The sequence below is a fragment of the Pinus tabuliformis genome, chromosome 4_2 (genome assembly GCF_031772625.1).
Source record: "Pinus tabuliformis cultivar Carrire ecotype Pingquan chromosome 4_2, CPIR1, whole genome shotgun sequence".
Classification (NCBI taxonomy): Eukaryota; Viridiplantae; Streptophyta; class Pinopsida; order Pinales; family Pinaceae; genus Pinus; species Pinus tabuliformis.
In genome coordinates, this window is record NC_142304.1 from 51,019,733 (window position 1) to 51,043,997 (window position 24,265).

Sequence of the window (24,265 nt, forward strand, 5' to 3'; positions counted from 1 at the left end):
TATTTTTCAATCTCTAGTGTTTCTCTACTACTAGTAGGCTTGAAAAATATGCCAGTGGATTCACTTCAATAACACAAACATTGCTCTGCTGCCAGTGAGACTGGACAATACACCATTGGAGTTGTGTGTTTCACCTCCCTATGTAGGAAGCCTTTCTCTTCTTTCACCCTTTATTTATTTATTTTATATAAGACCATGCATCAACACTTATTCACTTCAAGGGTGAAAGAGGGATCCCAATTTATTGAGAGACGAAGAGGTTGTTCCTTTAGAGAAGCATATATAAGATCTCGGATATTGATTTACTCATATAGATTTTCCCCTTGTCCTTATCTACTTGACTGGATCAACGTGGACAACACCAAAACATGAAGAACTGAGAGGATGGGGTTTCTAGAATAGACATGAATTTCATGGTTCAACACAAAGCTTTCCTTATGAAATGATCATATTTTCTGTCAGAACATCATCAACCAAAAGACATAATTAATATGAAGAAGAAGGACTGAAGGTCATCCAAGTGTTGTAGTGTCACAAGACACTTTTCAATTCAACCACATACATTGGACCAAAACACTCACACAACACTTATTCACATAAGTTAAAACAACAAAGATGAAACAACTAAAACAAAACAATAAACTATGTACATAGGGTAGGGCAGAGCCCTAGAATTTTACTGAAAATATTGTTTCAAATCTTGGCCATTTATATGAAGAGAGTCAATCTTCTTGTCCAAAGATTGGGGACAATAAGTGTGATGGTTAATCTTCTCAAGAACAACATACAATATGATCCACATGGATTGGAACTTATTTTGTTTCCCCTTATCCTCCTGGGCTTTGTCCCACTTCAAGATAAGGTCACCCACACTAAATTCACTTTTCCTCGCAGAATTCTTATCAAACCATCTCTTGATACAACACTGGTGAAGAGATTTTTTTCTTTCTTTCTTCCTTTTTTCCTGTAGCATAAGGAGGGTGTTTATCCCACTCTGAACCAAGAGGTAAGGCTTACCTTAGGATTCTTGTTAATGTTGAAGGGTAGGCAGGTAGATGTTTAGAGGTAGGATGGCTTATTTTCCGTACACCAAGAAGTAAGGAGAGGTATTTAAATAAGGCTTAGGCATGACATAGTCAACCCATATGACATTCACCAAAGAAGAATGTTAGTTGCTTTGTTAAGAGAAGCCAACCTTTTTTATTATGCGGATGGGGTTTTATTGCTTGATTCAATAAGATTTTTTCCTTGTGAGTAATAATTATATGAGTGTTTCAATATTATACCATTTTCCAATGTGAAATCATAAAGTTTCAATAATGAAAAAGATGTTTCATTATAAAAAACAAGTGAAGTCGGAACATCTAACCTAGTAATGATATTATGTTTGAGGAGTTTGATGACTTCCTCATCATTAACTTGCTTGAGGGGAACTTCTTTCATCCATTGTCTGAAGTGATCTGTAGCAGTGATAATGTAGTAGTGTTGTGTCGAATAGTCTGGAAAGATATAACCGATAACATCTAGGCCCCATTGTTGAAATGGTTCTTCTAAAACAATGAGATATAATGGAGCAACTAACTTCTTTTCTCAGCTAACACATCTTTTGTTATGAAACCAACTCACAAAAAGATAGAAAATATAGATCAACGCCTTAGAATTCAGCCTCTTCGAGGGGGAAACCTCCTTTACATTAGATAAATGAAAAATTCTTGGATGATTCAAATGACAAAACCTCCTTTATATATATAGGAGTCTAAGGAGTCACAATATAACCTAGTCGACCTAACAATAATAATATAAAGCCACAAAAATAACAATAGAGGGATTCTATGGGGCACAGTATTAAAAATATGGGGATAATAGGGGCACAACAATATTAATAAGGGATTCAACTACAATAGTAATGGGGAAATCACTAGTATTATAGGGACCTAACATGCCCCTCTCCTTCAAAAAAAGTGTTGTCCTCAACGCTTGAGTAGTTCTAGATGCTTCTGTACAAAATTCTCATCCTCCCATGTGGAATCTTCAGCGAATAAGTTCTTCCACTTGATGAGATACTTCGAAATTGATCGATTTCGTAGTTGTCGAGTTCTTGTTTCAGTGACTGCTTCTGGTTCCAATATAATTTTTCCTTTCTCGTCAAGTTCTGACAATATTGTTTGAATTGGGAGCTTGTCGCCTATAACCTTCTTTAAACATGAAACATGGAAAACTGGGTGCACTCAAGAAGCTGCATGAAGCTCCAATTTGTATGCCATAGTACCAATCTTTTGCAACACCTTGTACGAACCATAATACTTTGGTGATAATTTATTATCCTTCTTATCTTGCTTGAGGGACATTTGTTTATATGGTTGTAGCCGTAGGAATACCCAATCACCTACATCAAAACTTCTTTCACTGCAATGCTGATCTGCCTGTTGTTTCATTCTATTATGTGCCAACACGAGGTTATCTTTTAAGAGTTGGAGGACTTGTTGTTGATGTTCGATGTGATGTTCCACTGCTTGAACCTTAGAATTTTCTCTTAAATATGATGTGATGGATGGTGGCTGATATCCATAAAGTGCCATAAATGGGGTCATTTTTGTTTTTGTATGGAAGGAAGTGTTATACCACCATTCAACCAGAGGCAACCATCTGACCCATTGTGTCTATTTATCAGATACAAAGTAGCGAAGATATCCTTCTAAAAATTTGTTTACTATCTCAGTTTGCTCATCAGATTGAGGATGATAAGATGAGCTATGAGCTAATTGAGTACCAAGACAAGAAAATAATTCTGTCCAAAAATTTCTAGTGAAATGAGATCTCTGTCACTTACAATAATCTTTGGATTTCCATGTAGCTTTTGAATTCTTTCCATAAATGTAGTAGAAACTCTACTGGCTTTAAATGGATGTGATAATGCACAAAAGTGTGCATACTTGGTAAGTCTATCAACTACCACCATGATGACACTCTTTCCCTTAGACTTGGGTAAACCTGTGATAAAATCCATCGAGACCTCCTCCCAATGTTGGCTTGGAATGGATAAAGGATGTAATAGACCTGAGGTCTTAATTGTTTCAACTTTATTTTGTTGGCAAACCAAACATTCTGCCACAAAGTTTTGAATATCCAATTTAAGGCCTTCCCAAAAAAATTCCTTCTTAACCTTGTGGTAAGTTTTTAAAAATCTTGAGTGCCCTCCTAAGGGAGAAGTGTGTAATTCCATAAGAATCTTTTGTTTGAGTTGGGAATTCTTATAGAGGTATAAGCGATGTTTGTACCATAACGAATCATTTTGCCAGCTAAATGTATCAGATGTACTAGAATCTTGTTGTAACTTTCGAATAAGTGCCCACACTTCTTCATCATTCTTCCATTCCTCCCTTGCTTCGTTTATCCAATCTAGTTGGATAATAGAAATGGCGCACAACAATGCTTCCACATCCTCATCCTTTCTTGAGAGTGCATCTGCCCCCACATTTTGCTTCCCTTTTTTGTAGATGGTTTCAAAGTCATAACCCAACATCTTTGTGACCCACTTTTGTTGCTCTTGTGAACCCTTTTGTTTGAGACTTATCAATTGGCTAAAAAAAGTGTTGCTTTTTGTATCCTGATAATGTGCTGTCAATTCTTCCATAAAAATTTCCCAAGTGATAATTTGTTTACGAGAGCAAAGCCATTGATACCATATAAATTGATTTGGTTCCAAATATAAAGTTGCAATATGTACCTTTTGTGTGTTTTTCACATTATTGAGATCAAAAAATTACTCCATCTGTAATATCCATGTTGCGGGATCCTTGCCATCAAACTTCCTCATATCAATTTTTGGAATATGGTGGGTCTTCGATCCAACATTAGAGTCTATGAAATCATGATTAACATTTTTTTTATTCTCATCATGAGTTTCCTTTACTACCCTTTCACCATTAGTAAGCATTTCTTGTAGAAACTTTGTTAAATCTGTCTTCAAATCTTCCATGCCTGTCTTCAAGTCTTCCATCTTAGCTTCCACATCATTCATCTTAGTTTCTACGCCTTTCTTGAAACAATCAATCTTAGCTTCTACGCCTTTCTTTAAACCATCCATATTAGCTTCTACATCTTTCTTTAAACCATCCATCTTAGATTCTGTTGCTTTTTGTGCAAGTGACACTTGTTGCACTTGGTCTCGTAATTTTGATATATCATATTGCATTTCTTCCTCTTCTTCATGAGTCATGCTAGAGCTTTCAGGTTGCTTACTAGGTGTTTTCATTTTCTTTCCTCGGGTCATCAATTACCGATAATAATGCTTTACTATGCCCTTTCAATTCCTTCAAACTAATTTTTCCAACCAAACTTATTAAAAATTTGAAAAAAATTAAACACCTTTTTTCACTTTGTAGGAGCCAGATATTGAATCTGATGTATCTCTGTAATTTCGAATCATCCAATTATGAAATTGAAACTTGTAGTATCCCTCTGCATCCTCTTTCCAATGCCACTGGTTTGATCCAAATTGGATTCTCCAAGAAAGAGTTATGCACAATCTCCCAAGATGACTTGATTAAAGACCTTTCTAGAAGAGCGAACTTGTATGAAGTGTCGCGTGTCACTATTTCAACCTTTGGCTCTAAAAAATATATACAAGAAACTAAAATCCATCCTATTTCTATACCTTCTTACGAAATTTCAATCCGATGCTCAGAGAGAAAGTTATGACAATTTTCCCCAATTCACCTGTTTGGAATGTAATTCAAGAGTCTGCACAAATACCAACTTCCTCAGATCATATCTCCGCAAATATACCACGAAAATCTCTGAAATTTGGCCCCGATGTGCAGTGCGATGTCTTCTCAAATGGGTTTTTATTTTAGCTTCTGAAATGTCACAGAAAAAAAGTTCTAGCGAAAATTCCACGATGACTTATTTGGAGCAGTGAAACCCTAGAATCCAAAGCTTTGATACCAAATGTTATGAAACCAGCTCACAAAAAGATAGAAAATATAGATCAACGCCTTAGAATTCAGCCTCTTTGAGGGGGAAACCTCCTTTACATTAGATAAATCAACAATTCTTGGATGATTCAAATGAAAAAACCTCCTTTCTATATATAGGAGTCTAAGGAGTCACAATATAACCTAGCTAACCTAACAATAATAATATAAAGCCACAAAAATAACAATAGAGGGATTCTATGGGGTACAGTAATAACAATATGGGGATAATAGGGGAACAACAATATTAATAAGGGATACAACTACAATAGTAATGGGGCAATCACTAGTATTATAGGGACCTAACATCTTCAGAAAATCAGACACTTGTGGGCGTGAGCATGACCATATTTGAAAAGTGTGGGACAATAAAAACCAACCGACAGAACTTTGTGTGTTGTTGTGTCATCTACACAATGTCCTCCAGATGGTGTGTCATGGAGGTCACATAGAACCTTTTCCAAATCTGGTGTTTCCAAGCATCTGAGCTGGACTCCGTTGTGGTGCTTTCTGGAAAACACTCCATGTATCAACTGATTAGATAGATACTTTAATATGATTTCCCTCTTCTTTTTTGTAGATAAGTGAGAGGGCAGAGTACCATGCTCAAGATACTATCGCACATTTGCGTACCAAGAGCTTGGTGTGTCAGTAGGGTCAACACGTTTGATATTCTACATTTCAATCTCCTGCTCCAATCCAGAAGAATCATGTTCTCGCGAGCTTATTGATTCAGCTGCTAGCCGACAAAGACCATGGCCTTTGATGGTGTGAACTGATTTGAACTCGACATCATACTCTTGTAAGCCAGTCATCTAGTTCAACCTTATGTCACTCGGCTCTTGTTGAATGGACAACGATCTAACTCTTGGGTGTGGAAAAAAGATAACATAATGATTCTTTAGAAGGTAAGGCTAAAAGTGTTTCACTGACTTGTAAAATGCATAGGCTTGTTTATCGATGGTGGGATAGTTAAGTTCAAGCCTTGTAAGTTGGCACTCATGAACGATAGAGGTTGGTCATTATGTTGATCATATTTTTGTGTAACAACAACAACAAAAGAAGAATCTAAAGAAAAGGTGTAGAGTAGGGAATATGTGTTGAAGTTTGAACTGTACAACGTAGGTTCTTTTGCGATACATTTCTTTATATGGGAGAATGCATCCTTTTCCATTTTATCCCATTTGTAAATCACATCCTTCTTTACCATCTCCTGCATCTATTTAATGATCTATGCGTAATCGAAAGATGAATTTATGGAGGAAGTTAATTTTCCCCAAGAAGGATTGCATGGCTTTCTTGTTCATAGGGAAAGGGATTTGTGTGATATCTCTAACCCTTTTAGGGTCCACCTTAATCCCACTCTTAGCAATAATGTGGCCCAAGAGATTCCCCTCGAACACTGCGAAAATGCTCTTCCTAGGATTAAGCAATGTCCTGTATTTAGCACATCGCTCAAAAATCTGTTTCAAATGGCGCAAGTGATATGATATTATTTCGGAAAACATCGTTACATAATCAAGGTAGACCACTATTCTCTGGCCAATTAGACAATGGAATGTGATTTCCATCGAACGTTGGAAATTTTCACCCGTGTTGATAAGTCCAAACGACAAGAGTGAAATGTTTACGCAAGATCTTTTCATATCTTCCTCAATATTGTAATTTATGCCAACCATTGCAATGGTCTATGCTAATGAGTCAGGTGGTGTAGATTTATCTGCAATAGTAGAAGTGTTGGACTTTCTTTTTTGCTACTGGGAGTGTTTTTTTGAAGCAGGAGCACATACAACTTTGTTCTACGAACTCTGGTCGAGATTTGAAGGTGGTAGAATTATGTGTAACAATTGTTTCTTGATATCCTTATTGTGTTGGGTGTGTGTTATATTCTTTCCATAACTAGCGGGGGAGGGGGGGTCATAGGGGTAGCGGTATCCCCCCTACACAAGGTTTAGGGCAGCGCCTTGGGAATTTTTTTTGGGCCCTATATTAGGTGGGCATGCCTACCTATGGTTTTTTGCATGGGTTTTGCACATGGTTTTGGGCATGATGGTTTTTTGCCCATGGTATCTTGTAGATACAGTTAAGGTAACTATGATTATGTTCTAATCCAGGGTTAATGGATTGGTGTTTATGAATGATTCGGCATGTATATATATGTATTGTAACATTGAACAGAAAAAAATGAAAAATCCATCTGGTAGTCTTGAATTTTAGGATCCAGGGGAAAATCTCTGTGTATTTTTTTTGTGTTTCTGGCCATTGTATATTTTCTATTTTATAAGAATTTGTTTGTAGGTAATTTTTGTACAGAGTTAAAACCTAAATTTGGTATCAGGGTTGTTTCGGCTTCAAGGGGATGCCTTTGTTATTGAGGGGTTTTTCTCGAGCCTGTGGAAGACCTTGTTCAGTGGGAGATATGTAGGATTGATTCTTGCAGTGAAAGAAGATGGTGAGAAATGGAAAGATAGAGATCGATAAATTTAATAGTCAAAGTTTTGAGTTGTGGAAAATCAATATGGAGGATTTGTTGGAGGATAAATATTAGTGGATCGCAGTAGATCAAGTACTAAACCAACAACAATGTCAGACGAAGACTTTCCGAAGTTGGATCAGAAAGAAAAAAGCACAATATGGTTGTGTATCTCAGATTCATTATTATTGAATGTATCAGGGGAAGCTATGGTGAAGGCTTTGTGGGACAAGTTAGGGACTTTGTACCAATCTAAGTCTCTGGTGAAGAAATTGTTCCTACAGAAAAATATGTATAACTCGAGGATTAAGGATGGAGACTCAGTCATAAAGAATCTGAATGCCTTTAATACTATGGCAAGCTAGTTTTTATCTGTTGATATTAAAATTTCAAATGAAGATAAGTGGATCAGTTTGTTGTGTTATCTACCATATTCGTGGGGTAGTCTGGTTGTTGTAATTGGTAGCAATGAAACTACCTTGAAGTTTAATGAAATAATCTCATCCTTGTCGTTAGAGGAGGTGAGACGGAAAAATATGGAGGGCCAGAATGGAGATGCCTTGTTTGTACAAGGACGATCCCAAAGCAAAAACAAAAATAAGTCCTCGAGTGGGAGATCTAAATTTAGAGAGAGATCTAAATCTCCAGGAAAGGCTTTAAATGTGTGCTAAAAATGTGGAAAGGAAGGGCACTTCAAAACGTATAATAGATCTAAATTTCCTGAGAAAGGAAAGGGATATGATGATGCTCATTCTGCAGAGGTGAAAACCACCTCAGATGAAGGTGGGGATGTGTACATAGCTTCTTCTTCAAGTACACATGTAGATAGTGAGGCATGGTTGATTGACTGAGGTTCATCCTTTCACTTCACTCCACATAGGAAGTGGTTCTGTGAGTATGAGAAATATGATGGTGATGATGTATTATTAGGGATGATAGGAAGGCTAGAATTGTCGAACATGGAAAATTCAAGCCAAAGTTGCAAAGTGGAAGGATTAGAACACTTCCTGGTGTTCTGCAGGTTCATGCATTGGCCAAAAATTTTATTTATGCAAGAAATATGGATGACACATGTGTAAAAACAGTGTTCAAGAAATATAACTACAATATGGTTTGGGGAGAACTGGTATTGATGTGGGGAGTTTGGATTGGAACTCTTTATAAGCTTTTGGGTAGTACTGTTATTGATGGGTGCAAGAATTATGTGGTTCCTAAAAGTATTCATGGCAATGGTATGGTATAAGGTATGTCTAATTTCTCTCTGGATTTTGATTTCTATGAACATTGTGTATATGGGAAGAAAAAATGGGTGAGTTTCCCCTTTGGTGCTAAGAGGGTGAAAGGGATATTAGAGATTGTGCACAATGATGTGTTTGGACCTATATCGGTTCCATCACCGTGTAATTCTGTGTACTATTTATCATTTCTATATGAATTCTCAAGGAATACATGGATATATTTCCTCAGGAAGAAATATGAAGTCTTTGATAACTTTAAAGAATTTAAGGCTATGGTGGAAAACCGGACAGAGAAGAAGATAAAGGTGTTGAGGACAAATAATGGTGGAGAGTTTTAGAATAAGGAATTTGAAGAGTTCTGTAAGAAGTGTGGTATAGCACAACATAATACTACTCCATATAGAGCTCAGTAAAATGGATATGCAAAAAGAATGAACAATACGTTGATGGGAAAGGAAAGAAGCACGATGAGTGGTGTCGGGTTAGGACACGAATTCTTGGTAGAGGTGGTGGAGACTGTATGTTACCTAGTTAATAGATCACCTTCATCAACATTGGAGGATAAGTCTCCGCAAGAGGTATGGACTAGTAAGAAACCATTTATTTCACATCTGAGGATATTTGGCTATGGTGCCTACGTACATGTTCCAAAGGAGAAAAAAACAAAGTTGGATAGTAAATATGAAAGGTGCATCCTGTTGGGTATAAGGATGGTTTAAAAGGTATAAGCTTTGTAACCAAGAAACAAGGATGTTTTTGTACCACCGAGATGTGGTTTTTAGAGAGGTGGAAGATGTTATTAAACATGAAGTCACACTGAAGGAATTTGAGAAGGTAGATTTTGTGCTAAAGGAGGAAGAATCAAACTTTACAGTAGAAGAGGAATCAAAAGATAAAGAGCCACAAACTCCAGTTGTGAGAAGATCAATTCAAGAAAGAAGACAACTATAATGGTATGGCCCATCTTCTTTCTGTTCAAATGTTTATTTATCCATTACTAATGATGATCCAATAACTATGAGGGAGGCACTAGATTCAGAGGATGGTAAACTCTGGAAAGAGGCCATGGCTGATGAAATGACATCTTTGGAAAAAAATGAAGCTTGCAATCTGGTGGAATTGTCAGCTGGAAGGAAACCCATTGGAAGCAAATGGGTGTTTAAGAAGAAGATGAATGCACAAGGCAAGGTGGAGACATACAAAGATCAATTGGTAGCAAAAGGTTATTCCTAGGTGTCGGAAATTTATTTTGGTGATATTTTTTCTCCTGTTGCGAAGGTAGTTTCTATTAGATTACTTTTATCCATTGTTACGGCTTTTGATTTTGAGGTAGAATATATGGATGTGAAGACAACATTTCTTCACAGGGATCTGGAAGAAGAGATCTACATGAAGCCACCTGAAGGCTTTGCGATGAAGGGTAAGAAAGAGCTAGTATGTAGGTTAAAAAATTCTTTGTATGGGTTAAAATAGTCACCACTGATGTGGTATCAGGAATTTGATACATTTATACAGGGACTTGGCTTCACCAGAATCAAAGAAAATCATTGTGTATATCTTAAATTAATTGGTGACCATCTTATTTATCTTGTCTTGTATGTGGATGATAGGTTTTTGATTGGAAGTGACAAAGAAATCATCCAGGAAGTGAAGACCGAATTGTCTTCCAAATTTGACATGAAATATCTTGGTGTTGCAAACTATATTTTGGGCATGGAAATTAAATGAGACCAGGCAAAGAAGAAGCTTTGGTTAAACCAGAGGAAGTATGTTGAGACAATATTGTAGAGTTTAATACATATGATAGTAAAATGGTGAAGGTTCCTATTCCTGTAGTTGTAAAGTTATCTATTGAACAGTGTCCCAAGTCACAAGAAGATGAAGAGGACATTTCCCTTGTTCCACACACAAGTGAAATCAGTAGCTTGATGTATGCAATGGTATGTACTAGACCAAAAACTGCACATGCAGTGGGAGTATTGAGTAGGTTTATGTAAAAATGAGGGAAGGAGCATTGGACAATAGTGAAGTGGGGTTTCAGGTATTTACATGGCACTAGTGATTATGGTTTATGCTGCCAAAGAATACCAAGATTGGACAGAGCTTTGGACATCCATGGCTTTGTTGATGTAGACTGGGTTGGAGATCTGGATCAGAGAAGATCTACTAGTGGGTATGTGTTTAACCTATTTGGAGGTGCAATCAGTTGGATGAGCAAGAGATAATCTGTAGTGGCACTTTCAACTATAGAGGCAGAATACATGCTAGCCACTCATGCAACTAAGGAAGAAATTTAGTTGTACATATTGTGTTCAAGTATGGGGTTATGTTGTATGGGCTGCAACCACCCTCCAATTTTTTTTCCTTAGCTTCGTTTTGGAGCCTCCCTACCAACTTTTCATAACAGCATGTCTTGCTTCATCAAGTACACAAGCTTCAGTGATTTTCTTACAGAAAGGAAACCTGTCTATCAAAGCTTGATGCATTCTCCTCACAGGATGTTTCTCTAGACTTGGTCCAGCTGCAGGATGACCAGCTCCCTTGAGAAATTGTGCAATTCTGGAGGGCAACCAGCCTTCCCTCCAGAAATTACGCAATTCTGTCTGGCAGCCTACTAAGCTCCAGAATTACATAATTCCGCAAGTCAAGCTTCATCCAAAAAAATGCGCAATTCCTCCCAGTAGGGCTGCTCAGCCCAGGAATTGTGCAATCCTGGACAACAGTCAGTTGCTCTGCCCAGAAATTGTGCAAATCTTCTGGGCAATCGACCCAGCTCCCTTCCAGAAATGCATATTTTCTCCTAGCAGTTGAGCAGGCTCTTGCATGTGCAGTTGGTTTGACTAGTTCCACCCGAGACCAAGGAAACTTGACTTGCATGCATGGGCTGCTTTTTCTCAGAATAGAAAAAGAAACATGCGAAAAGAATCCTTAGATTTTAGGGAGCTATTTTTAACAATTGGAGGTCACATGCAAAGATCGTTTTAGAATATTTCCTCCAAGTGTCGTCTTTTTCTAGATTTAATGGCATGTGCATCATGAGATTTAAACTTATTTATTCGACAATTCAGAGCTCATTTCTTCACATCGATCTTGGAGCTTTGACATCCCACAGCATATCCAGGACTCTTTGACATATCTAGCTCAGACATTCATTGGTAAGTGGTCTCAACTTGTCTTTTACATCATTTCTGTCACTTTTTATGTTTTCTCTTGTATAAGTGTTGTTTTCTTGATTTGTTTGAATGCTTGTTGTCATTTGCATGTATACTAGCTTGTACTAGAACCATTTCAGTTTTCTTTATTTTCTCACTGCTGTCACATGCATGAAACTATTTTTCATGAACGGTCATTGATTCAACGACTTGCTTCACCCACATGCATGTTGTTCCATCTTCTGAATATTTCATTCATTGTTTGCATGTGTCATCATTTGCTTTTTGTTACACCTAGTATCGCCACGCATTCACTTTCACACTTTCTTTCAGTTGCCCGTCGGCGGGTCTGGGTAGCCTTGGCCCGAACTCTACCTCACCAAGACAACATTGTGCAATCTTGAGAGGGATGGCTCTGTCTTTCCCTCAGGAAATGCGCATTTCTACCCAACAGCTATTCCCCAGGCTTGCTTCGTGCAATTCTAAGGGACAATGAATGCTGGCCCAAAAAATTGCACAATGCAGTCACTGAGATTGTAACCATTGCTAGCTGAAATTGTGCATTGTGAAATTCCAACAGTTAACAGTCAGCTTGGATTGCACATTACATAATTCCAGCAGCCAGTCATGCCTCCCAGATAGCCCAAACTACCTTTTGCTTAGTTTTGGCAACCAGTCACCCAGTCTCCCAAAAGAAATTGCACAATCCTTGCCAGTATTTCCCTAAGTATGTGTTATGTCATTCCTCCAATTTGCTTTGGTTTTCGATGATAGATTTCTTTCCATGGATGTTTTGTTTTCTCCAGATCTAGTAGTTGTTTGTCTACCTCTTAATAGTTCAGGATCAATGGCCTACAAGAGAGCAGGATTAAAGGACATTGATGGAAGTGCAACTGGAGTAGTGGTTGAGTGAGTGTCCCCAAGTCTACTGATCTATGAAGATACTCAACTGATTCTAGAGAAGGAAATCAAGCTAAAATGGCAAGAAGTAAATGATGCAATTGCAGGAACATTTGGGGAAGACCTCAAAGACCGCCAAGTATACATGAACATCCACAAGTTTGGCTTGTACTGGATTGCATGCAGATACCCCGTGTTCCCATGCGTCGACATGATACACTAGATCGTCTCACACACTGACCCCGAGACAGTGAACTTGAGCAGTGCTAGCAAGACGAAGATTGCAACCTTCAGGGAATAGGATTATGATGAGATGTATCAGATGTCAGAGCCCGTGACTGTCATGGAGACTCCCTTCAGCTTACCCAACAAAAATGTCAACTCCAGAGTGTTGTTGGGAAAAGTATCCAATACGGAATGACCCTATCCCACTCTAAGGGTGATAGTACCTCAGCAACAATCAAAGCAAAGCTATTCGAGATTACTTCTTTATGAGATGTAAGAGAGGGGAGAAAGAGATCCACTAACCGTTGTCTTCCGCTAATGATTGATCCAATCTTCTCTCTTTGCTGCTTGCTCCCAGCTCCTTGCTCTTTCACTGGCCCAGCTACACCAAGATCCTGCAAAATGGCAAGAGAGGGAAACTACAAGAAGCATACATTCATAATTGATTCAAGGATTAGAATAAATCAAATACACAAGTATAGCAATACACCATTGAGACACATGCATATAGAAGAACCTCAAATGCTTTATTAATGGAAGAAGTAAAGTTCAGGAAGTAATACAACCATAAAAGGCCCAATCCAGCATCACCTCCCAGCAGAAAGAAATCTCCTCTTCACCTCCTTCAAGCAAATCACCCAATAGTTCTATACTCAAACCAACAGCACTTCCTTACATTCACAAGATTCCAGCCTCCATAGACCTCATGAGAGAGCTCTATATATAGAAGTTTTGGAGAAAGGATGAGTCAGCTTGTAGCTGGCATGAAGCTGACTAGTGTCCTCTCCCACTTCAGTTATTCTTCAGTTCTTGAGTCCACTTGGAGGTTCTTGCTTCCACTTGGAGATCTAGACCCTCTTACTCATCACCAGTCGAATTCCTTGATCCAAGTGTCATTTTGGAAGCTTCCTGGGCATTGACACCTTGAAGAATGACTGTGCCACTTGTCCCAACTCGCCCAGCGCAGGTAGCCTTCCTTGTAGTTGACATTCAGCGCAGGTACACAGTGGAGCAGTTGACATTCAGCGCAGATGCTCAGTGGAGCAGTTGACATGATCCAGAATTAGCTTGTTTTTGAGTGTTTTCAGGTGGAGAACTGATATTCAGTGCTGTGGTTTGCTGACCTTGTTCCTCTAGGGGTAGGAACAACATGTTTAGGGACTTTGGATCCCTTAGATTATTGACATTTCATGCTTCATGCTGTAAGGCACAAAAATGTCTATAATAGTTGCCCCCTAAAGTATGAGGTCGTTTATCGGGTGAAATGCTTTATCAGGAGGATCCGAAGTTCATTCAATCGCTGAGAGGTGACCTGTAATAAAATACAATACAATACATTATTTTTCATTCTGCTTTCATGATCTAGCTGAGGCGGGCATTCCCATGCTCAGCTTTATAAATTCATTTTGGTACATAGAACAGACGATCGTCTGATGGTAGACTGATAATTCTCTGCTGAAATTATCATCCTTTGAGTAGGATGATCATCTGCTGCAATGATGTACATGTCAAATGTCTTTATATTTCCTGAATATATATCGCAGCCCGGATGGATGAAACTAGATCCGGGGTCTTCAAACTCGTTCGATCTTCACTCTAAGTACAAGTCGATCCATGTGAGAATTGCGCTGAAGTCGAACATGGAAAGACATCGCTTGATTACCGGTCAATAATGTAAACCGTTAACAAGCGCGAGAGGAATCACCGATAATGATAATGACCCTCAAGGTACTGCAGTACAATTCACGTGGTGTGAATAAAGGAGTTGGCGTCGAACACCACGCAAAATCTTCTGGTCGAAGGTCATTGATGTATACCTGTCGCCGGAAGTGAGAAACTTGCCATTGAGGCATGCAAGCTTCAAAGTACTGAAGGGGGGTGTTCCTAGATCAACTTCTTGGATAATGAGCTGAAGTCGACAAGAAGCGATCCGTCAAAGGAGGGCCTTAATGAATCCCACATCAGTGACACGGAACGGAGCTAATGATTTTAGTGGAGGTGAAAATAATCTGTGAAATATGATTCAGGGTGGCGATCATGGGTGGATGAAGGATAATGTATGGCAGTGGATGGGACACGGTTGACTCTTTCTGAACAACATCTCTTGAACATATAACGACACTGATGCGATGGATCGGTAGCATTACCCCAAATACGGATGGTTTGGCGAGACCATGGTGATGAGACCGGTGAATGAAACAACCCAACCCGATGTGATATGGAGGAAAAGTGTCATGTTCAAGAGCGACTTGCTACCATTAAAGCTTTGAGATTCTCCCAATTTTTCCCCAGTCATTTCTGACCAGTACCTCTTTATTTTTGTCAAGCTTGAGGAGGATAACATATGCTTGTTCTATAACTTGCCCTTCGGGCAAGCCCATCGCTATGTTTTAACGAGCCTAGCGATAGGGAAACTCGTTCTTGTCTAAAGACAAGTTTGTCGCTATTTAATCATTTTAACGAGTCTAACGACAAGGAAAACTCGGTCCTTTTCATTTTTAGAGAGTCTGAAAAGGTACAGAAAGTTAACTCCAAAATTCCTTTTTCGTCATCTAATCCCTTAAGTCCGAAAAAGTATAAAACAATACAAAAGGGATGAGTTTTCGATAACTTTAACGAGCCGAATAAAACAAGCGCTCGACCTTTTTGTGTAATAATCCCTCAGGTCCAAAAAGATTAAAATCTAGAGGAGGGATAGCTCTTCCGGTCACTTTAACGAGCTGGAAGGCCAAAACTCGGCCAACTTTTCATATTTTACGAGTCAGATGAAAAGAGCTTAAAGAAGACTCGTCTTTTGAGGAACGAGTGATAAACAGGGATAGCAGCAGATTCCAGGTACAGGTTGGAATTTTCCAATCACGGCAGTGTCACAAGGATGGCTAAGTGAAATCACTCTTCGCAGCTGTTCCTCAAAATAGGTAAACAATCATATGGAGGTGAACGATTGGCCAAATGAAATGGAGGTGGCAGGTGCAAAACACGACCAAGGCTTTTTATGGCTAATAAATTTACGATCACAGAGATTATTTACCGGGGTATGTTCATTTTTTAATGAGCTTGAATGCTCAATCTTATGTTTATTTTTTAACGAGCATGAACTATGTGCTAAAACTGCTCGGATCTCGCTTTTCTATTTTTTAACGAGCATAAATTCCGCGGTAAAACTGCTCGATATACCAGTCATAAGGTAAGAATGTCTCCTGTGAGATAGCTATTTTTTATGGAGCTTTATCCCACGAAGCTATGCTCCTTCTCATCCTTTCTTTATGCAAGTTCGGAAACGGCTAATCCTACGAGTTTAAAGGGTTAGACCTACAGGTTTAAAGGGAGGACCTAAAAATTTAAAAAAATAAATAGTCGTCCCTTGCTTGCACTCCAAAAGGTTTGCATGCCCCCAGGTATAAAGTAAAATTTCAAGGCTGCCCCTACTTATCCGTCAAAACATTTGTTTTAAAGGGTGAGGCTTGCCTCTTTCTGGTTACCCAAAGATTGTTTTGTTAACACCATCAAACGAAAACATCTCCTCGGCACTGTCTACCGAAGTAGACAATGGTGAATTACCTTTGTCAAACAAGTAACCTTAACAAAAGAATCCTATTCTAGAACAACCCCTCTTCCATCCACGGACGGGGTACGGACTAGTCATATTCTTTCGCGGAAATTCTGCCTTATACCCAAGGTTTCCTCTGCCCGAAGCAGACCAGGATGCATGCCCCCTGGGTTCCAGTCCCATCTTTCCGAATCACTCGCACTCATCGGGAAGGAGGACTGGGGGGGGAGACATTTCTTGAGTGAATAGACCATTGAGGGTTGGTATGTGACTATTTGCGATGCGTGATCCCAGAAATGAAAGTTGGTCTACGAGCTTGACCATTCTTCCTTCGTGTGGAAAACACATTACTCTAAAGAGTGAGGAGACTATTGCCTCCATGCAATATATATAGTCTCGTCCAAGGAGTAGGTTATAATCCAAGGGTCCTTGAACGACCATCACGTTCATTTGAACGATCTTCCCTTTCAATGTAACAGGCACATTAGGGAGGATCCCTAATGGTCGACTGGTTCCTTTATCAAAACCCGAGAGATTTCTTATCTCAGGCAAAAGCTCCGGGGAACCCAGTGCTTTCCAAGCAATAGAGGCAAGGATACTCACAGATGCCCCTTCATCAATGATAGTGCCATCCATTACCATTCTATAAATTTGGACTATGATTTTGAATGGTATACTGGCTGGCAACCGGGGTCTGCCTAGTTGATTCCAATCAAAGGACACAACCAGGTTGCTTGGCGGTGGGACCGAATATACGGCCGGATATGACCCTGACGATGTTCCTTCCTGCGATAAAGGAATGGGCGCATTGCCCTGACGCTCATCAGAGTCTGTGTTGATGAAAAGAATCTGGATGGTGTCATCCTTATTCTCTTCAGTGAGGGTGTCATTTGAAGATGAATCTTCAGTGACGGTGTCATTTGAGGATGAAACCTCTGAAGGAAGAACCGGGTCAACTGCCGTTTCGACCTTTGGACTTTCGTTCGGTCTGGATTCAGTAGGTTCATTTTCAATGACTGACGCTTCAGCTGACCACTTGAGCGGGCCAGCTGTATTTTCAACCAACGAAGGACTTGGCACGAGTTTTTTGTATCCAGGAGGAAGTCTCAACGGTGAAACCGGGCGATCTTCCAAAACTCTCTTCGCCTCGTCTAAGAAGGGACAACGGTGGATGGCGTGATCGCCTTCACACAGTCTGCAGGGGGATCTTGCTCCCCCTCTTTGTCTTGAACCTTCACTTTCGCTGGTTGACGGTAAGCATTCAACATGGCTATCAGGGGTTGATGCTCCCGAACTGTGCAAACGAGGGGACCAATCCCTTAGTATCCGGGGAATACAGGGACAATCTCTATGGAAGTGGTCTCCTCTACATATGACACATGGCGATTTAGGCCCGGTCTGTGCTGTGTGTGGATTTTTGTCAGATGTCTTTTGCTTGCCCCCAGTCGCCTTAGGCTCCTTCTTCTTCTTCTCTCTCTTCTTCTTCTCCTTCTTCTCCATGGGAGCTTGGCTTTTGCCGGCTCTACCTCGCGAAGATGAAGGATTGGAGGAAGAGTTATAGGAAGTAGAAGGCTGGTGGGCAGCTCTAGACTCATCTAACTGTTGACTCGACTGTTCAGGAACCATGGTGTTCTGAACTACATTGGTTGAGAATAACCAAATTGGCAGGCCAATTGTCAGTCATGGAAGCGACAATGTGGCCATGTGGGGCGCACCAACTTCTCCCCAAGAGGAGAAAGGACTAGGATTTCCATCATGTGGAATTCCTTGGTTGGGGCGTTCCATGTTCTCAACCTACAGATCAACGCAGGAATAGGAGGTGATTATGTTCCGTTTAAAATAAATTTTATAACGACGCTTTAGACACAACTTGCTTTTTCACTTTTTAAGAGTCGAGAAAAAGCTAAAGATGACTCTAGTCTCCTTCGATGTTTTAACGAGCCCGAAGTAACAAATGCTCGGATGGACTTTTTCAGTTATAGAGTTTGAAAAAGGCCAAAAGAAACTACTCTGGAGATCTAGGCAGAGGGTGTGCCAAACTTTTCGCAAAACCACAAAATACGTTTTACGGTACGGGTGGTCGATCTTCGTGAATGCTGTGTTCACTGCATTGCGATCAGTAGGGCGGCCGACACGGCTTCCTATGGATAAAGGCTTTGTTCCTATAGGGGTCTCCCAATATATACGCGACGGTACGTGGGAGCACAAGTCCGTATTGATACTTATCGTTTCACCGTGGAGGAATCACCCAACCACTCAACGCTAAGATATCACGTTTAACGACGCCGGAACACGTCTCTAGCTTAGACCTCTATGTGTTTGCGTTATGTTTCAATGCGTTGTTATGTAAATTCAATTTATTTTAAGGTTGATCTTGTTTAGCAGTTTGCCTTTATGGATCACCACGAGATGTATAGTAACACTCCTAAATGCAGTCTAAGATGATAAGCAAGCTTTTCAATCTTTCAACTTTGAAAATCTTAACTACTGAGGGAAAAGAAAGACAACATCTTTTCACACAGATCATAGAGCACACACTAATGCACTTTTTCCTAAATCAACATGCAAACTGTCAAAATGCACATGCACAATGCAGGTATTTCTTTTCTCTTTCTTAATGTTGGTGCAATACAAAAAGAAAGTTGTTGTATAACTTCGAATTCAATTTCAAGTGAAAGCAAACAAGCTTGTCCAAAATCAAAAGACACCTTAAGATTTACTTGTTTCAACACTAGAAATATATAAATTCAAACCATATGACGAAAGCAAAAGCTCAATCAGCTATGAACAGCAAACAAACTAACTCTTAAGATCAAAACGACACTTATCACAGGTCTAGATCTAAGAGGCCATAGCAAGACTAGTTCACTTTCATTATGGGAAACTGTAAATGATATAAGAAATACACAAAGAACAAACACAGTTTCTTTATACAACCGAGGCGGAATAGTGGCAAGGAAAGTTGGTTTCAGATAGGGACATTGACAGATAACAGGCTGCAAAACAAGGGTGAAAACAGGGCAATAAACAGGAGGGAACCCCAGTAGCACTAGGCAAAACTGGTTCAGCGCAGGTAGTACACTGGCAGTTTTACCTTCAGCGCAGGTAGCCCCTTCGGGAACTACGCTGAAATGCAGACTGCCTTCACAGTGCCTACACTGAAGAGATAAACTTTCGTTTTTCTCAGTTTCCGGGTCACAGATTGCTCAAAAATTCACAGTTTTTGGCCAAATCAGAAGCTATCAGTCAAGTACACACTAAGGGATGAAAAGGAGGATGAAAAGCTATCACTAAGAGCTATTTAGAGTCCTTGTGGATCAGCTCTTCAAATCATAAACATGCCCAGAAACTGAGCTAGAGTAGCTGCCCTCTACTTTGCATTTGAAAGATCCAAATGCAGTTCGATTCGGTACTCCCTGTGTTTATGAAATGAATAGCAAAAACACACACAACCAACAAGATACGATCCCCAGCGGAGTCGGCAATTTGTTGTTGGGAAAAGTATCCAATACAGAATGACCCTATCCCACTCTAAGGGTGATAGTACCTCAGCAACAATCAAAGCAAAGCTATTCGATATTACTTCTTTATGAGATGTAAGAGAGGGGAGAAAGAGATCCACTAACCGTTGTCTTCCGCTAATGATTGATCCAATCTTCTCTCTTTGCTGCTTGCTCCCAGCTCCTTGCTCTTTCACTGGCCCAGCTACAACAAGATCCTGCAAAATGGCAAGAGAGGGAAACTACAAGAAGCATACATTCATAATTGATTCAAGGATTAGAATAAATCAAATACACAAGTATAGCAATACACCATTGAGACACATGCATATAGAAGAACCTCAAATGCTTTATTAATGGAAGAAGTAAAGTTCAGGAAGTAATACAACCATAAAAGGCCCAATCCAGCATCACCTCCCAGCAGAAAGAAATCTCCTCTTCACCTACTTCAAGCAAATCACCCAATAGTTCTATACTCAAACCAACAGCACTTCCTTACATTCACAAGATTCCAGCCTCCATAGACCTCATGAGAGAGCTCTATATATAGGAGTTTTGGAGAAAGGATGAGTCAGCTTGTAGCTAGCATGAAGCTGACTAGTGTCCTCTCCCACTTCAGTTATTCTTCAGTTCTTGAGTCCACTTGGAGGTTCTTGCTTCCACTTGGAGATCTAGACCCTCTTACTCATCACCAGTCGAATTCCTTGATCCAAGTGTCATTTTGGAAGCTTCCTGGGCATTGACACCTTGAAGAATGACTGTGCCACTTGTCCCAACTCGCCCAGCGCAGGTAGCCTTCCTTGCAGTTGACATTCAGCGCAGGTACACAGTGGAGCAGTTGACATTCAGCGCAGATGCTCAGTGGAGCAGTTGACATGATCCAGAATTAGCTTGTTTTTGAGTGTTTTCAGGTGGAGAACTGATATTCAGTGCTGTGGTTTGTTGACCTTGTTCCTCTAGGGGTAGGAACAACATGTTTAGGGACTTTGGATCCCTTAGATTATTGACATTTCATGCTTCATGCTGTAAGGCACAAAAATGTCTATAACATAGAGACATTCTGAAGAACTGGGTAAAGGAGTCAGATAGATTCAAGATGACAACCAACCAGATATATAAGACAAAGATACAACAAAAAGTGAACTGATAGCCATAGTGTAGGGTGGTCAAAGTGACTCATCCCTAACTTAAGTGAATTGATTCATTACGTCTCATGGAGGCCATTTACCTAATGTACTTACCCTAGGTAACAGTAAAAACATGATAATAACATCAATATCAGTTACATCAATCATATCAATTAAATCAGTAAAATATTGATTTCCCATAGGTAAAAATCAAATTTGGAGAAGAACAGTGAAAAACTAGGCCAACTGTTAAACATGTAGCACCATCTTCAGGCCCACTTTTTCCTGCCTTCCTGGTGTCCAAATGGAGCCCAGGATAGCTCATTGGAAAGATCATCCTATCTAGTTTCCAAAATTTCCTTTGGTTTTCAATATGGGCTTGATTGGACCCCCAAAAACACCATTCACCAAAGAGTAGTCAAACGCCCAGTGCCTGGTCCAAAAATGAGGCAGAAACATGATTTTTTGGTAGTTTTTTTGCCTTTTTACCCTGCTAGTTTTGCATTCTAGGGCTAGAAACATGGTTTTCCTAGATTTCTTGGTCCTTCTAAATCCATTGGTGGCTTCCATTCCTCCAAAAAGTGTCGCAAATAAGTGCACAGTGCCTATAGTGCTGCGTGTTTGACCATACAGTTGATATGAAATTGCCTCAAAGAACACAGAAAAGGAAGTATTACAAAAAATGAGCCAAGAGTCTTAAAAATTAGTCAAGGAGTTGATGTTTCGTGTGGCTATGAATGGAGTGAATTCTATGCAAGTATATCAAGCTTATTATTCTCTTCTTGGTGAGGTAGGGCTTCAATTTTTGCCTTAGCAGCCTTGAGCTTTGCCCTTGCTATTTGGTTTCTTTGGCAATAATACTTTTCCATCCTTCTCTGAATGTTATTGTCTCTTTTGGCCTTGTCTAGGAGCTTTTCAAGATGGTTGTTCACCCTCTCAAGCCAATGTTCCTGGTTCTCATTGATCATTCTAGAAAATTGTTCATTTAGGGTGAGCTCATTAGCTAGTTTAGCCTCTTTTTGTTTTTTTAGCTCCAATTCTCTTTTTAGGACTCTGGTCCTTGGCCTTATTCTTGCAACATGTTCCTCCAGCTAGTCACCATCTTCTCCATATGCTTCATCAATTAAACCCTTAGACTTTTCAGCCTCCCTCTTTGCCTTGATGAGTTGAATCTCCATGACCTCATGTTTGGCCTCAAACTGCTTGTTTTCCTTCTCATAATATGAGATGATGTATTTTTCCCTCTGCAAGTTGATCTGGAGCTCCCAGACGAGTGCATCCTTTTCTTTTATGAAAATTCTTGTGCTCTCACTGTCATCATGCTCACTTAGGTCAACTAAGGTAAAATCGTGCTCTATCTCATGGAGGTCTCCTCCTCATGTTTCATCTCTGCCTTTGTCATCTTTTCCTTGCCCTTGTGTAGCTGCTTTGTTGATGAAGAAGGTAAAGCCCCTCCTACAATCTATGGGGAAAACACTTGAATATGGCCTCTCTGATAAGTGTGTGTCAAAGTGCCCAAATCATCCCCTTTAGGCTTGATGACCTCAACTTGTTCAATTTGCTCTTACTCTCTGATTTCATCTTTGTCAGGTAAATGAATATGCTCATGAAATGGTGGTGATGGAGGTGATGGTGAGGCTGGATGATCAGATGAGGATGAATTATCTATGGGCTAAGATGGAGGAATGGAGGTCAAAGGATGAGGTGATGAGGGGATACTTTGAACATTCTGAGTAGATGAATGAGTGAATATGGGATTGGCTATGGTATTCCATGCAATGTCAAGTTCCTTGAGATGATAAAGGAATATGATTTTAATGAGGGAATGATGAAAGAGACTATTCATTTGATCTTTATATCCCCTTCTTTGGGAAATGTAGGCGATCTTATCAACAGTCTGGAAAAGATAGTAGGGTATATTGAGCATTTTTACCCTAGTGAAATGCATTCAAAAATTGGATGTGATAGGAATAAAGCCTAGAAAATCTACCTTCACATGAAAAATATTTCATGATAATCTTCATCATTCGGGCATATCTGTCAAGGAGGTGTGCAAAAGGAAAATATCCCCTTATTTTAATTCAGTACCTTGCTTCATGTAAGGCTCATATTAATGTCTCTTAAAATCACCTTGTTTAAATCATTTCTCCCCAACATCTAGGATTCCAGCGGTAGTTGATATAATGGTAGTATATAAAGTAAAATTGATACCTGCTAGAGTGACTTGGTTGTCTTGGAGTTTATATATGAAGAGCCTAGTCAACTTAGGATGGTGTTGGACTACTTGAAATTGCTCAAAGAAATCATAACAGCTTAGATATTTGAAGGATGTCACAGCCATAGGAGATTCCAAGAGTTCCCTGAGATTTGTGGGTTCAAATTTGTGTATTTTTCCTCCTTTGTGTGTTTTCTTGACCTATGTTTCTTCTCTATCTATTTCCTCTTCCTCATTATGTTTTTTGTATTCCTCTTCTGCCATGGTGTTCAATATCAAACCCTAGGAGGTATAAGGTAGTTGGAATGTCATTTTTTTGGGGAAGGGTAAATATTAAGGAGATGGGTGAATGGATATATGTAATGGAGGAGGATTCAATTAAACTTTTAAAACACTTTAGGAGTGACTTAAGGAGGAATAAACACATTATCCTTAGTTGTTACTTGCTTGTTTAGAGGTCGAATGCACTTTGGTGGAGCTAAGGAGGTGACTGTAGCCATTTTGGACAAATGCGCAACGCCAATAGGTAGTGTGCAACGCCTCAGGAAAGCATGCAATGCTTTAAGGGAGCACACAATGCCTTAAGGGAATGTGAAATGTCGGGTAAATGCGCAATGCGTGAAGAGAATGTGCAACACTTACTCTGTTTTGTTGATTTTTTCCCAGAATTGTGAAAAGGGTCTCTTGGGGTTTGCTCAATCAGTGGTAGGAGGCAAATGAAGCTGAGTTTGAAGCTAAGAAGTCCTTTATAGCTGAGTGAATTTGATCTTTTAACTTTAAAACCCACTTTCTAATGTTTCATTTCACCTTTTTGACATCTTTGCTAATTTCCTTTCTGAATTTTTCCTTTTCAGGTGGATGATGCTGGAGTTTTGGCAATCTTTACTCTTGAATTTTTCTTGGTTGAAG